The sequence below is a fragment of the Ochotona curzoniae genome, unplaced genomic scaffold (genome assembly GCF_017591425.1).
Source record: "Ochotona curzoniae isolate NIBS_2020 unplaced genomic scaffold, NIBS_Ocur_1.0 contig_605, whole genome shotgun sequence".
Classification (NCBI taxonomy): domain Eukaryota; kingdom Metazoa; phylum Chordata; class Mammalia; order Lagomorpha; family Ochotonidae; genus Ochotona; species Ochotona curzoniae.
The window spans coordinates 1,881,010-1,894,105 of NW_024466491.1; positions in this window are offsets into that span (position 1 = coordinate 1,881,010).

Here is a 13,096-nt window from a genome sequence, read left to right on the forward strand (position 1 = left end):
CCCGCGGTCACTGCCACCTCCGGCCTGCCTCTCTCCCACTGGCGGCCAGACCTGTAACTCCTGCTAAATCCGCAGTGGACCCTCTGGCCTGGGGGCGCAGCGGCCCCGACCTTCCCCTGCCACAGCCCGCAGGACACAGGCCACTCCCTCGGGGGCCAGCTCTGCCACGTGTAAATGTCCTACCCTTGCAGGGCCTGGGTTCGAGGGCCCAGTTCCCTGCTAACCTACACACCCTGGGAGGCAGCAGGGGGTGCAGCCTTAGTCCCTGGGTTCCTGCCACTCACATGGGAGACTTGGGGGACAATTCCCATCGCTCAGCTTTAGCCCGGCCCGGCCCGAAATGTCGGCTTGTGCGGACTGAACCAGTGCGCAGGGGTGCGCGCTCTTTCTCCCCGCCTGGCGAGCTAATAATAAATAAATAAATGTGCAGGGGAAAAAAAAAAAACACTTTGCAACTGCAGGGGGGCAACATCGAAAGCGGCGCGCTGGTGTGTGTTTTGGGATGCGGGTGCTAACATCACACTCCTAACACGCTAAGAGAACATGCGACGGACACGCGTGTGAACGCCGAGAACTCACAGCAGTGCGCGCAGGGCACGCCCGCCGCGTTTCCGCGCCAGCCCAGGGGGACGGGGGGCCGCAGGCCGTCGCCCCCTTCGCGTCTTCTTTCCTCCATTTACTGTTCTGCGAAATAGGGGCAGCCCTTTCCCCTAGGCAGCGGTAGCATCGCTGGTTGTGCACCTGCGTGTGGGGGGACTGGAAGGGGAACACGGGGTCTACACGGGGTGCACGTGCTCAACGCTTGACAAAGGTGACCCAGCCGGGCTTTTCTGTGGTTTGTCCAGGACACAGGATCGCCGAGGTGCCGCCTTCCAGCCGGCGACACGCTACATACGGACCGCTCAGAACAAGTAGCGGCCGCACGCGGTATCTTCCCAGCGCGGCCGCGGGACCGCGGAGAGCAGCGCAAACACCCTTCCAAAAGGGGCCCAGACTGCGCCAAAGGACAGCGATTCCCAACGCCGGACACACAGCGAGAGCTCCCGCGGTAGCCACCAGGGCCGCGCCCTCCTCTCCAGACACCCCCGCTTTTCCGTGTCCACCCTCTTCGGCGGCGAACATGGTAGTGGGCAACTACACATGTCCCCGGACACGGCCCAGACCCCTCGGAGAAGCACACGGGGTGGAAATGTACCGTACGACCCCGGGAGGGCAAAGCGAGGGTCCCGCTTTGAGAGCGTGCACCTGTAAACCTTCGGCAAACGCGGCGCACCTTGTAGCGGAACGCGCGCCTGCATCCCGTGTAACAGGTGCCCGAGTCCCTCCTCCGGCCACCGAGCGGCTGCAGCCGACTCCACCCACACGCATGCGCGCGCCGGGCGCTCTGCCGGAGCGCTACCCCGGCTGGCGCTGCCGTGCGCATGCGGGCTGCTCCGAGGGTGCGCGCCAGGCGCTGTATCTTTTCCCAGGAATATTGGTGTACCCGGTTCGGGCGAGTAGCGCCATCGGAGACCGTTTCCACCACGGATCGGTTCTATGATATCGTGTTTAATAACTTGTACAAAGTGAGTACACGGCGTGGTGGAGGGTGCGACAGTACATGGAACACGGGAGGGAGCAACTTCATGGGACAGGCCACCTCTCCCGGGACCCCGGCGCGCCACCGCTCGTGTTACCGGTGGGAAACCCCGACCCAGTCCAGGATCTTCGGGCAGGAAGGGACTCAGGCCGAGCCGTACAGCACAGACCGCCCCCCACAACGCACACGAACACACACGCAGACACGCGACTGGCTCGCATCCAGCCTCCCATTGCCCCCTTCCTCTGCCCCACCATCGTCCCTAAGGAATTCTGTGGGAACGCCACCCAGGCGCACATACAAGTTGCGGAACGCACCGCGGGGATCGCACACCGAACAAGACCCTCTACCCCTCCCGTCCCCCTACAAGCTCCCCTGGCTCATGGCTCGGCAGATCGTTACCGGCAGCAAAGGGGAGCAGCACCATGTAGGTCTTCCCTCCCTCCCTCTCTCTCTCTCACACGCACACAGACGCGCGCACGTGCAGGCGCGGGTCAGCCCGTGCGCACCTGCGTGTGCACCTGTGTGACAGAATTCACACGCGGGCCGGAGGGTGTGTCCTGGGCTTAGGAGCGTGGTCAAGCCCGGCCCGCTCCCAGGTTGAGACATGGCAGGCAGTGGCCAGCAGGGTGAGGGACCCCCAGCGCGAGGAAGGGCTGGGCCGGACCCTGCAGTGTGCGATACCCTGAGGGTCTACCCCTCCTAGGGATCTCCCTGCCCCCATCGCACGGCTAAGTGCAAACCTAGGATTGGAGAGGGAGGCGGTGTTCCAGCTTGGTCTCAGAGCTTAGCTGTTTAGGAAATTATGTAAAACTCATATGGGGGGGCAGGGCGCGGCGGGGATTCCCCTGGAAGAACCGCGCCAGGGCGCGTTTAGGGTGTCCCCGGTGCCAAGGGGCAATAACAGAGGGTACCCTCACCTGCCCGATGCATCCCACCAGGCCCCTGAGCTCCATAGCCAGTACCCCCCAGTCCTGTAGCCTTCTTGGGGCAAAGGGGGGGTGGACCGGTGCCCCGCCCCCTCCGGAGCAGGTTCCCGCGCACGCGCAGCCCTTGGCAAGCAGGCGACATCGCGGCTGCTCAGGGCTCCCGGCCCGGCGCCACCTCGCACCCGTGCCCAAGCCGGGCACCACTTCGGGCCATGGGGCTGGGGGAGGCCAGGGAGGGTGTGCCTTCAGGGGCAGGCGGAGGAGGAGTTCAGCGTCACCACGCTGGAGGCAGGGCCACAGCTGGCCCCCACTACTTATAGGAAAACGGGAACTAGGGAAGAGGCAAGGGTGAGGCAAGGCGCGAGGACCCATCCCAGGGCACAGGACCCTCTGGCCAGGCACGCACCCTCAGCTGTTCCCCTGGGACGCAGCCCCTCTCCCTCTCAACAGACTCACAGGGCGACAACCCAGTCACCCGGGGACACAGGGCCTCGATGCCCCATGGCCACACAAAGCTCACACACACAACACGCAGCACGTGTGTGGAAACACGCGGAACATAAAGGAGCGCCCCGGCGCGTGGGGAAGCTCATACTCATGCACAAGTAGTGCGCGGCCGGGACCACGGACCACGGCCGTTCCGGCGGGTGCCCAGACCGGGGGTCCAGGCACACACCTCCCCGACCCCTCCTGTATCCCGCCTGGAGCGGTGCAGCCCCCACAGCTGACAGGGAGGGGCAGAGACCCCGCGACCCTTGGCGGCTGGAACCCAGGGTGCGTCGCTGCCGCAGCCGCCGCGGGGCCCGGGTCGGTGGGGGGCGGGGCTCGGGCGCTCGCCAGGGCAGCCCCCTGCCCGGCTCCAAGTTCACGGCGCCCGGCGGCGGCCGCGCCGCGCTCTCCGCCCCTCGCCGCAGCGGCCATTTTCCGCTAGCTGGCGCGCCGGTCTCTGCCAGCCCCGGGCACCCGACCGGGGCCGCTACGACCCTCGCCCCCCACACGGCTCCTCCTGCTGCCCTCTCCTCGGCCAGGGGGACTCCCCCGCAAGCTGCGCGCTCAGTGGGGTTCTTGCACCCCGGGCCGCGCCCTCCCGCCTCAGGGCGGGCCGGGGGAGGGGGCGGGAGCCCCAGGCTGCAGGAGGGGGGGCTTCTCCTGGGAGTCCCGCCCTCCGCGCCAACTCCGCGGCGCCTGCAAGGAGCCCCCGACTTGGGGTACCCCCCTCAACGCTGCGCCCCGCCTCCCCCAACCCGGAGAGCGGCGGCGGGGGGGGGGGAGGAGGAGGAGTAGGTTGGCGATCAGCCGGTGGGGGTCCCGCGGCTACCGGCGGAACAGGGGCGTCCCGGGGTCCAGCCCTTCCTCCGAGCGGGCCCTGTGACCCCCCGCCCCAGGCCTCGCAACTTTCGCCCGGAGCCCACGCACCACCCCAAAAAAGTCCCCAGGCGAAAACGAAAGTGGGGGCGGCGACGTACCATGGCGCTGCTGCGAGGAGGCGAGGCCCGCGCCGGAGCGAGCGCGCTCGGTCCCCGGCGAGGGGGGGCCGGAGGCGGCGAGGGAGGGCGCGAGCGCGCGAGGGAGGGGGCGCGCCGCGCCCGCCCCCCCAGCCCGCGGGACCCTCCCCTCGACCCGCCCTCCCCCCGGGCCCGCGCGCTTCAGGCCGCTCCGCGCTCCGGCTGCGGTGGCTGCGGCGGCTGCATCCCTTGGCCGGCCCGGCCCGCGCGCTCGCGGGGAGGCTGAGCGGCGGAGGCGGCGGGTCGCAGGCCCGGGCTCGGCTCGCGGATCCACCTTGGCCGCGGCGCGCGCGCGCTCGCTCCCTCCTCCTCCCGCCCCACACACAGACACACGCAGGCGACTCGGGGACACTCGCGGCCCCGGCCCCGCCACCCGCAGGCTCAGCGATGCAAACCCAAAACCCTGGGGACGTGGAGGGGGGCTCGGATCCCCGAACACACCTCCTGCGGGCCACCCCCGGCCCGAGGAGCGCACTGAGCCTGCGGGACAGCCCTCTCCCACACACACCGACCCTCACACCGCCTGACAGTCCCAGGAGGGACAGGGACAGTCCAGGCACTTGCTGTCCCCCCCAGCAGACACGCCACCCAGCCAGGACCCCGGCCCTTGCGCACGGCTGGAGGGGGTGGGAGGCCGCAGGTGTCCCGTATACACAGACACGCGCGCAGCGGCGGAGACGGGGACACGCGGGGACACAGACGCAGAGGACGAGAGACCTGGGGGCGGGGGGCTCCCCTGGGACTCCAGACGGGGGGATGGGGGGACAGGGAGTGGGGGGAGAGCGAGGCTGCGCGCCGAGGCCTCCGCAGCGGGGGAGGGGCCGGTCGCGGCGGGCTGACCCCGCCGCCCGCTGCCGCAGCGCCCCCTCCCGCAGCGCGCTCCCGCAGTGCCCCCCTCCTTCGGCAGCCGCAGAGCTGGCGCCGCCCCCTCTCCCCCCAACCCCCTGCTCTGCGGCTGGCGCAGCTTGGGGAGGGGGATCCCTTAGCCACCACGGCTTCCTGCCCACGACCCTATGATCGGGAGCGCCCCTCACTCGGGGGCGAGGGCTGCAGCATTCCAGGAACACCCCCATATCTTCCTGCAGGGGTGGGGGCGCTGAGGACAGACGACACCCCAGGAAGAGGCTGGAGAGGGGGCTGCCGCCAGTGGGCTGGGGCGAGACGAGCTGGGCACCCCGAGGGGCTGCACAGGGTGGGTGGGGGCACTTGGGACGCAGAGGGGAGAGTCTCGTGTGCACAGCAGGCGCTGAGTTATTGCACGCTGCATGTCCACACTCGCAGGGCCGGGTCTGCTCTAACTTCACTGACACACTGGCTGACCCCCTTGCCCTCCCGCGGGGCAGAGGAGAGCCACGGGTCCTGATGCTCCACCCTGGGATGTGTGGGGGAGACCCATGGGGGTCCTGGTGCTGGGGGGGGGCAGTGCCCCACTCTAGGATGTCTGTGGGAGAGCCACAGGGTCCCGGTGCTGGGGGGTGTAGTGCCCCACCATGGGATGTGTGGGGGAGACCCACGGGGGTCCTGGTGCTGGGGGGACAGTGCCCCACCATGGGATGTGTGGGGGAGACCTACGGGGGTCCTGGTGCTGGGGGGGGGCAGTGCCCCACCATGGGATGTGTGTGGGAGACCTACGGGGGTCCTGGTGCTGGGGGGGGCAGTGCCCCACCCTGGGATGTGTGTGGGAGAGCCATGGGGGTCCTGGTGCTGGGGGGGGAGTGCCCCACCCAGGACTGGTAGGGGGAGAGCCACCTCACCCACTGTGATAGCAACGGGCCTGGAAAGGCAAGGGTTAAGTGGTTAGAGACCCACACTCTAATCTCCCCTGCTAATCCCTGGGGAATTAGGGCTGGGGAGGGCACCCCCAGGAAGCCGGCCTGGGCGCTCCACCCTGTGCAGGCCCACTTCCCAGATGGGTTTACAGCACTGGTGGTTCTGTTGTGTCTTTTAGGATCTGCAAAGGGGGTCGCAGGTCTTTTGGGTCCCTCCTCCCCCGTCTTGGAAACAGCTGCAGCACAGCGCCCCAAGTTCACGGCTTACAAGGCAGTGTTCCTTGGGACAGCAGGGCATCCCTTGATTGTGTGTGTGTTTTCTCAGAGACCTGGTCACTTTTATAAAGTGTTACAGCTGAGAGGGAGGGAGAGATGGGGCGGACGGAGCTCCAGCCGGGGCCCAGGGGCCTGGCACCACAGCCTCCTGGGGTGCAGTTGGGACTTCAGTGGGACACTGCCCAGAAGCAGCCACATCCAGAAGCCACACCCCTCCTCACTTGCCTTCCAGCACCTCAGATTGTACCAGAAAAAACTGAGAAAACATACACACACACAGGGACCCCATGACATAGACACACACACAGGGACCCCCTGACACACGCACAGATACACACACAAATACACACACAGGGACCCCATGACATAGACACATACACACAGATACACACAGAGACACACACAGGAACCCCCTCGCTCACACACACACTAACTGCATTCAATGGGAGGCTGCTGTTGTGGCATAGCTCGTTAAGCCACCACCTGAAATGCTGGCTACCTACAATGGGTGCTGGTTCCTGTTCCGGCTGCTCCACTTCCCATCCAGCTCCCTGCCTGTGGCCTGGGAAAGCAGTGAAGGACAGCCCAAAGCCTTGGGACCCTGCACCCGCGTGGGAGACCAGACAGAGTTCCTGCTTTGGCCTGGCCCAGCCCTGGCTGTGCAGCTTTTGGGGAGAGCCCTCTCTCTCTTTCTCTCTCTCTCTGATTCTACCTTCCAAATAAACAGAATAACCGTAACAACCAGAGCAGCCGGTCTGTGGCAGGATGCGCCCGGCTGCAGGGGGACAGCATGTGGTTCCGGGATGGGCCCTGACCTCCGTGCTCCTGCGAGCTCCGCTGTCCTCCCCAGGTGGCCTGGCCGTGGGTCTGCTCTGGCACAGGGCCCACCCACAGCCCTGCCCTCTAACAACCCCAGGAAGCCACAGACTGGGGCTGCACCCCGTCATTTCAGCAGGGGTCTCCAGGTCAGGCAGCACACAGATAGAGTACGGGGCTCAGGCCCGGGGCAAACACAGACCTCACGGTCCAGATCCTGGGTGGAGACACTGGGCCCTCAGGGTGTCCGCTGTCTGCATGAACCTGCAGTGGCACAGTGCGGTAAGCCATCTCTTGCAGCTCCAGCATCCCAGAGGGGCAGTAGTTTGAGTCCCAGCTGCCCCACTTCCCATCCAGCTCCCTGCCTGTGGCCTGGGAAAGCAGTGGAGGACGGCCCAAAACCTTGGGACCCTGCACCTGCGTGGGAGACCTGCAAGAGGCTCCTGGCTTTGGATCAGCGTTGCGCCATCCATTGCAGTCACTTGGGGAGTGAATCCATGGGCAGAAGATCTTCCTCTCTGTCTCTCTTCCTCTCTGTGTATCTGACTTTCCAATGAAAATTACTCTTTGTTAAAAAAAAAAAAGCGAGGCTTCCAAGAGCAACACTGGAAAGGAGAGGCGAGAAGGCCGCTGTGGCTGCACAGAGGGGCTGCCCCCTGCCCCTGGTGGACACCGCGCAGCCTGCCCTAGGTCCACACCCAGACGATGCAGACACAGAGACGTTGGGGACCGTGGGGGGAGGGGGGCACAGCTGGGTGGACTTGCCCCTTGAAGGAGCCCCAGGAGTTCACTAGGTGACCCCTCCTAGGAGCAGTGGCAGGGGAGGACCCACAGGAACCAGCCTCCCGTGCCCATTTTATAGACTGGGAAGTTGAGGCCTGCACTATGTGGGCAGACGGCGCTGTCCCTGCTGGTTCCTCCCAAGGCCATCTCCTGGTAGGGGCAGGACCGGCCTCCCCTGGACACCATGTACAAGTATCCAGCAGGTGGACGCCATGATCCTTGAGCCCTGCCCTGGGTGGCACAGAGGGCGGATCTGCGAGCTCCAGACCCCGTCCCAGCCTCCCCGTGGTTTACTAAACAGCGTTGCCTCATGTGAGAGTCCACAGCCCGTGCTCCCCCATGGGAGCAGCATGCTCTCAGCTGCCTCCCAGGGTGGGCGTCATTGGTGCCAGGACCCTGCAGAGAATGACCGAGGCACCACAGGCACTGGGACCCCAGACCCATCCTTGCTAGGTTCCTGCCCCACAGCAGCACCTGATGTCATCGTGTGCAAAGGTCCTGTGGCCGTCGCCGACCCCGCACACAGCACCTGGCATACAGCAGGTGCTCCATGAATGCCACTCCCACGCTGAGCCCACTCCCAGCCCCCAATGTGCTGCCTCCTGGGGTGGAGGTGCGCTCTGCAGCATGGGCTCACTGCACGAGGGCGGCACCGCAAGGTACTCCCCGCTGGGCTGCTTCCGGCCCCTGCGCCCCGGGGCGGCCAGTGCCCGGGCTTGCTGCTCACCGCCCTCGGATGTCGCAAGCACGGCCTGCCCTGCTGCCAGTTTCCGGAAGGCTGGCCGAGCCAGGTGTGTCGGCCTGAGGCCCTGCCCAGCCCTCTCTGGGGCTCAACCTTCCCCTCTGCTAAATGGGAGCGCTGGACATGGTGGAGGTCTTCCTCACGTCCAGGGTGGATTGGGGGGGGGGCACATGGGACTGTTACTGAGCTCCCCAGCTCCATGTGATGGGGCCACCATGGAAGCTTCCATGTCTTACCATGGTGACTCCCGCATGACCCTGGCAGGTGAGTCCTCAGGGCTTTTCCCCCCCAAACCCCCTCCAGACACACCTGCCCGGGATCACCCTGAGCCTGAGCCCAGGGACCACTTGAGGCTTGGCCTGCATCTTCCGCATCACCCAGTGACCACAGCACCTGGCTTTCCAGGCATGGGGAGGCATGGCCGGCAGGTCTGAGTACCCTGGGGCTCTGCTCCCACAACCTTGCAAGCAGGGATGGGGCTTGGCCCAGGGGTGAGGAGCACAGGCGCAGACGGCAGAGGAAGGGGACCAAGGGTGGCAGAGGAGGCCCCAGTGCCACTCCCAGCTTCACCCTGCCATGTGAGCTCAGCTGCAGGCACCCAGAGCCAGCTACCCTCCCTTGCTGACCAGCCACTGGGCTAGACCTGGCAGCCGTATCCCCTTGTGCCCAGCACGCGCGCCAGAGTGGACTCTAGGGCTCAGCCTCAGCCCTCAGGAGTCCACCCCGCCCCGACACCGTGCCTGTGTGCTCATCCAAAACTGGGGACCACCTTGCCATGTGCCTATGGCTCTCGGATGCCCTTGGGTGACCCCGCCACTCCAGCCCCTGCTTCTTCCCAGGACGGGGTGTGCATGGCAGTCTTCCCTCAGCAGCTGGGCTGCACCTGGATAGGTGCCCCCTGAACCCCCACCTTTGACTCAGAGGCGCTCAGCATGCAGCCTCACCCGGATGGGTGTCCCAGGCCAGGAGGACTAGCAAACACGGGTCTGGGGTCTGGCGGCAGGTCTGGTGGCAGGTACGCGGTTGGCAGCAGCGGGGTGGGTAACGGCAGGAAGTTGGCGGGCACAGAGTATGTTACTGGCTGGCTTCCTGCCTGGCAGCAGGGAGGTGAGGGTGGGGGCTGCAGGCACCCCACATGATAGCCCACCAGAGCCGTTCAGGCTTCCAGGGAGGTGGCCACTGACTGGACACTGCGATGTGCCACTCCATGTACCCCGCAGGCTGCATCAGGGCAGGGGGCGGTACGGGGGTCCCCGCCTTAGTTTCCGAACTCCCAGCTCAGCCCATGACCTGCCTCTGGCCACCAGCGTTGGTGAACCCAGGTCTGGAACGGGCCACCCTGGTGCACGTTCTCTCTTGCCTGAGTGTGCCACTCAGTGACCCCTTAGGAACAGGGGGTCCCCTCTGAGTCCCTAGTTTACAGATGGGGAAACTGAGGTACAGGTGGACCAGAGGGAAGGGGCAGGGTTCGGCATCCCATGGGCTGTGACCTAGGTGTCTCCTGCTTGGTCCTCACTGGTTTTTCTGCTCTCAGGGACCTGCGGGGTAGAGGGGGCTGTCACATCCAGGGAGACCCCACTTCTGTCTGCCTGAGGGGAGTCAGACGCTATGGTGGTCCTAGAGCCAACCCAAATGCTCCCATAACTCTCACCCTGGTCTTAAGAAAAATCCTTGGGCCCAGCATGATGCACAATTGGCCAGTCTTTCCCTCGCAAGCCTCGGGATCCCATGTGGGCACCAGTTCTAATCCTGGTGGGCTCGGCTTCCCAGCCAGCTCCCTGCCTGTGGCCTGGGAAAGCAGTGGAGGACGGCCTGAGGCCTTGGGACCCTGCACCCATGTGGGAGACCCGGAAGAAGCTCCTGGCTCCTGGTGGGCTCAGCTCCAGCCACTTGAGGAGTGGCCCGGTAGAGGGAAGGTCTTTCTGTCTCTCCTTTCTGCGCAATCTGCCTGCTCACTCTAAACAAATGAATCTTTAGAAAAGCAAAACCCTGCCCAGAGTCCGTCTCCCCCAGCCCCAGGGCGGGCTGACCCCACCGCCGCCACGTCAGTCCTGGATCCCAGAGCTGGCCCTGAGTTCCCCCTCCCCCAGGGCAGGGTCCTTGCAGTGGCGCCTCCGCCCGTTCCAGCCCCTGCCTGGACCTGGGCTGGCCGCGTGCCCCGCCCCCAGCCCCAGGGAGACAAACACACACAGGGACACTGCGTCCTCTCCTCCCAGGGGCCCAGGGCCTGCTGGGCTTAGATGCTGGCATTTCCTGGGCAGCCTGGGGGGTGGGGTGGGGCGGCCGGCCCAGGGAGGCTCCCAGGAGTTGGGCTGAGCTGGGAGGGGGAAGGGGTGACCCCCAGCGCCTGCATCACCAGCGCACCAGCCCAAGGCCCGCCCTGTAGGTCTGTGGGGGTTCTGGGGTTTTGGAACCTGGGATACAGTCGGTGCTAAATCACAGCAGCTGCCGCTCCTTGCCGGCCCCATCATGTGCCACCTGACCACAGTTTTGGAGTTCAGTTTTGGAGTTCAGGAGTGGCCGTGGGCTGTGTTCCTGTGTCTGGGGCCGAGGCTGCCAGCAGGCATGGCATGCTCGTGGGGAAGATGTGGGCTTGGGCGGCCCCAGCCTCTTCCCGACACACGCAGACAAGGGGCCCAGGAACGCCACAGGAGACACAAGCAAGGAAACTACAGGGTGGGGGTCACAGGGGCTGCCAGGCCCCTGCACCCACGGGGCTGCCCCAGATGCAGCTCCCAGCCTCCAGCTTACACCTACCCAGACAGCCAGGGCATGTATGTGGAATGGGTGCGTGTGTCCCTGTGTTTAGGAAGGTCTCTGTGTGAAGGCGTGTCTATGTGGACATGTCTCTGTGTGAATGTGTGTCCGTGTGTGGAACATGGTGTGGACACGTCTCTGTGTGTGCAAGTGTATGTGGACATATGTCTCTGTGTGGAACATGTGTGTGGACACGTGTCTGTGTGTGCAGGTGTCTGTGTGTGGAACATATGTGTGGACATGTCTGTGTGGAACATGTGTGTGGACACGTGTCTGTGTGTGCAGGTTGTGTGGACACGTGTCTGTGTGTTTGCAGGTGTGTGTGGACACGTGTCTGGGTGTTTGCAGGTGTGTGTGGACACGTGTCTGTGTGTGCAGGTGTGTGTGGACACGTGTCTGTGTGCAGGTGTGCGTGGACACGTGTCTGTGAGGGTGTGTGTGTGGACACATGTGTGCGTGTGGACATGTGTCTGTCCCGCTGTCCCCTTCTCCCCGATGACTCGGCACTGAGAGCAGCAGCGGTCACCGAGCAGTGGCCGGGCGCTTGTCTGGGAATCAGGCCCTGCCTGGGGCGCTGGGGCCCAAGGACGGACTGCGGCCCAGCCCGACCTGTTCTCCCAGGTCGGCTCCTCCGCCGGTGGCCGCAGGGTGGACAGGAGTGGGGCGGGGCCGGGGCCTGGGGGCGGGGCCAGGGCATCAGGGCGGGGCCAGGGTGTGTGGTCAGGGCTGGGGCGGGGCCAGGGCATGGGGCGGGGCCAGGGTGTGTGGTCAGGGCCGGGGCGGGGTCAGGGCATGGGGCGGGGCCAGGGTGTGTGGTCAGGGCCGGGGCGGGGTCAGGGCATCGGGGCGGGGCCAGGGTGTGTGGTCAGGGCCGGGGCGGGGCCAGGGCATCGCGGGTCTGGGCTGCAGGCTTGGGCACCAGGCAGGCCCACCCACATCTCTCCCCCGCGCCCCTCGCTAGGGGCCTGGGCCTCTCGCCTTCCGGGACACCGCACACCCAGGAGGGCAGCAGGCCCGCGGACTCGCGGACTCGGACGCAGTGCCGTCCGGCCTGTCTGTCCGCCCGCCGGTCACGGGGCAGGAACGTGGGGAGCTTCCCGTCGGAGCCCGAGGTGTCCACAGGATCAGGGATCCTGCGTCAGTCTCTTGGTCCCCTGCTGCCCTCTGCCGGCCGCCGCCATCGACGCAGCTCTGCCGGGCAGCTGACGAGTGGACAGAAGGGACAGAGGGGACAGAGGGGTCAGAGGACAGAGGGGGACAGAGGGGGACAGAGGGGACAGAGGGGACAGAGGACAGAGGGGGACAGGTCAGAGGACAGAGGGGACAGAGGAGGACAGGTCAGAGGACAGAGGGGGACAGGTCAGAGGACAGAGGGGGACAGGTCAGAGGACAGAGGAGACAGAGGGGACAGAGGGGGACAGGTCAGAGGACAGAGGGGCAGAGGGGACAGAGGACAGAGGGGACAGGAGCGGAGAGGGGGACAGAGGTGGCCTTGTGTCCACTGGGGAGACTCTCCCGTGGCTCCCAGTTCCAGACACGGGGGACGGGGGTGGCTCTGTGACTGCGGCCACCCCACTGTAAACTGGAAAGCCCGCTTGCTCGGCTGCTAGAGGGCGTGTCTCGCAGCCTTCCTCCCCTCCGTTTCGATCACTAAGCACACATGTACACCCATCATAGAAAATGCACGTTCATGGGCCCAGCGGTGTGGCCTAGTGGCTAAAGTCCTCACCTTGAACGTGCCAGGATCCCATATGGGCGCCGGTTCTAATCCCAGTGGCCCCACTTCCCATCCAGCTCCCTGCCTGTGGCCTGGGAAAGCAGTCAAGGACAGCCCAAAGCCTTGGGACCCTGCACCCATGTGGAAGATCCAGAAGAGGCTCCTGGCTCCTGGCTTTGGACTGGTGCAGCACCAGCCGCTGCGCTCACTTGGAGAGTGAATC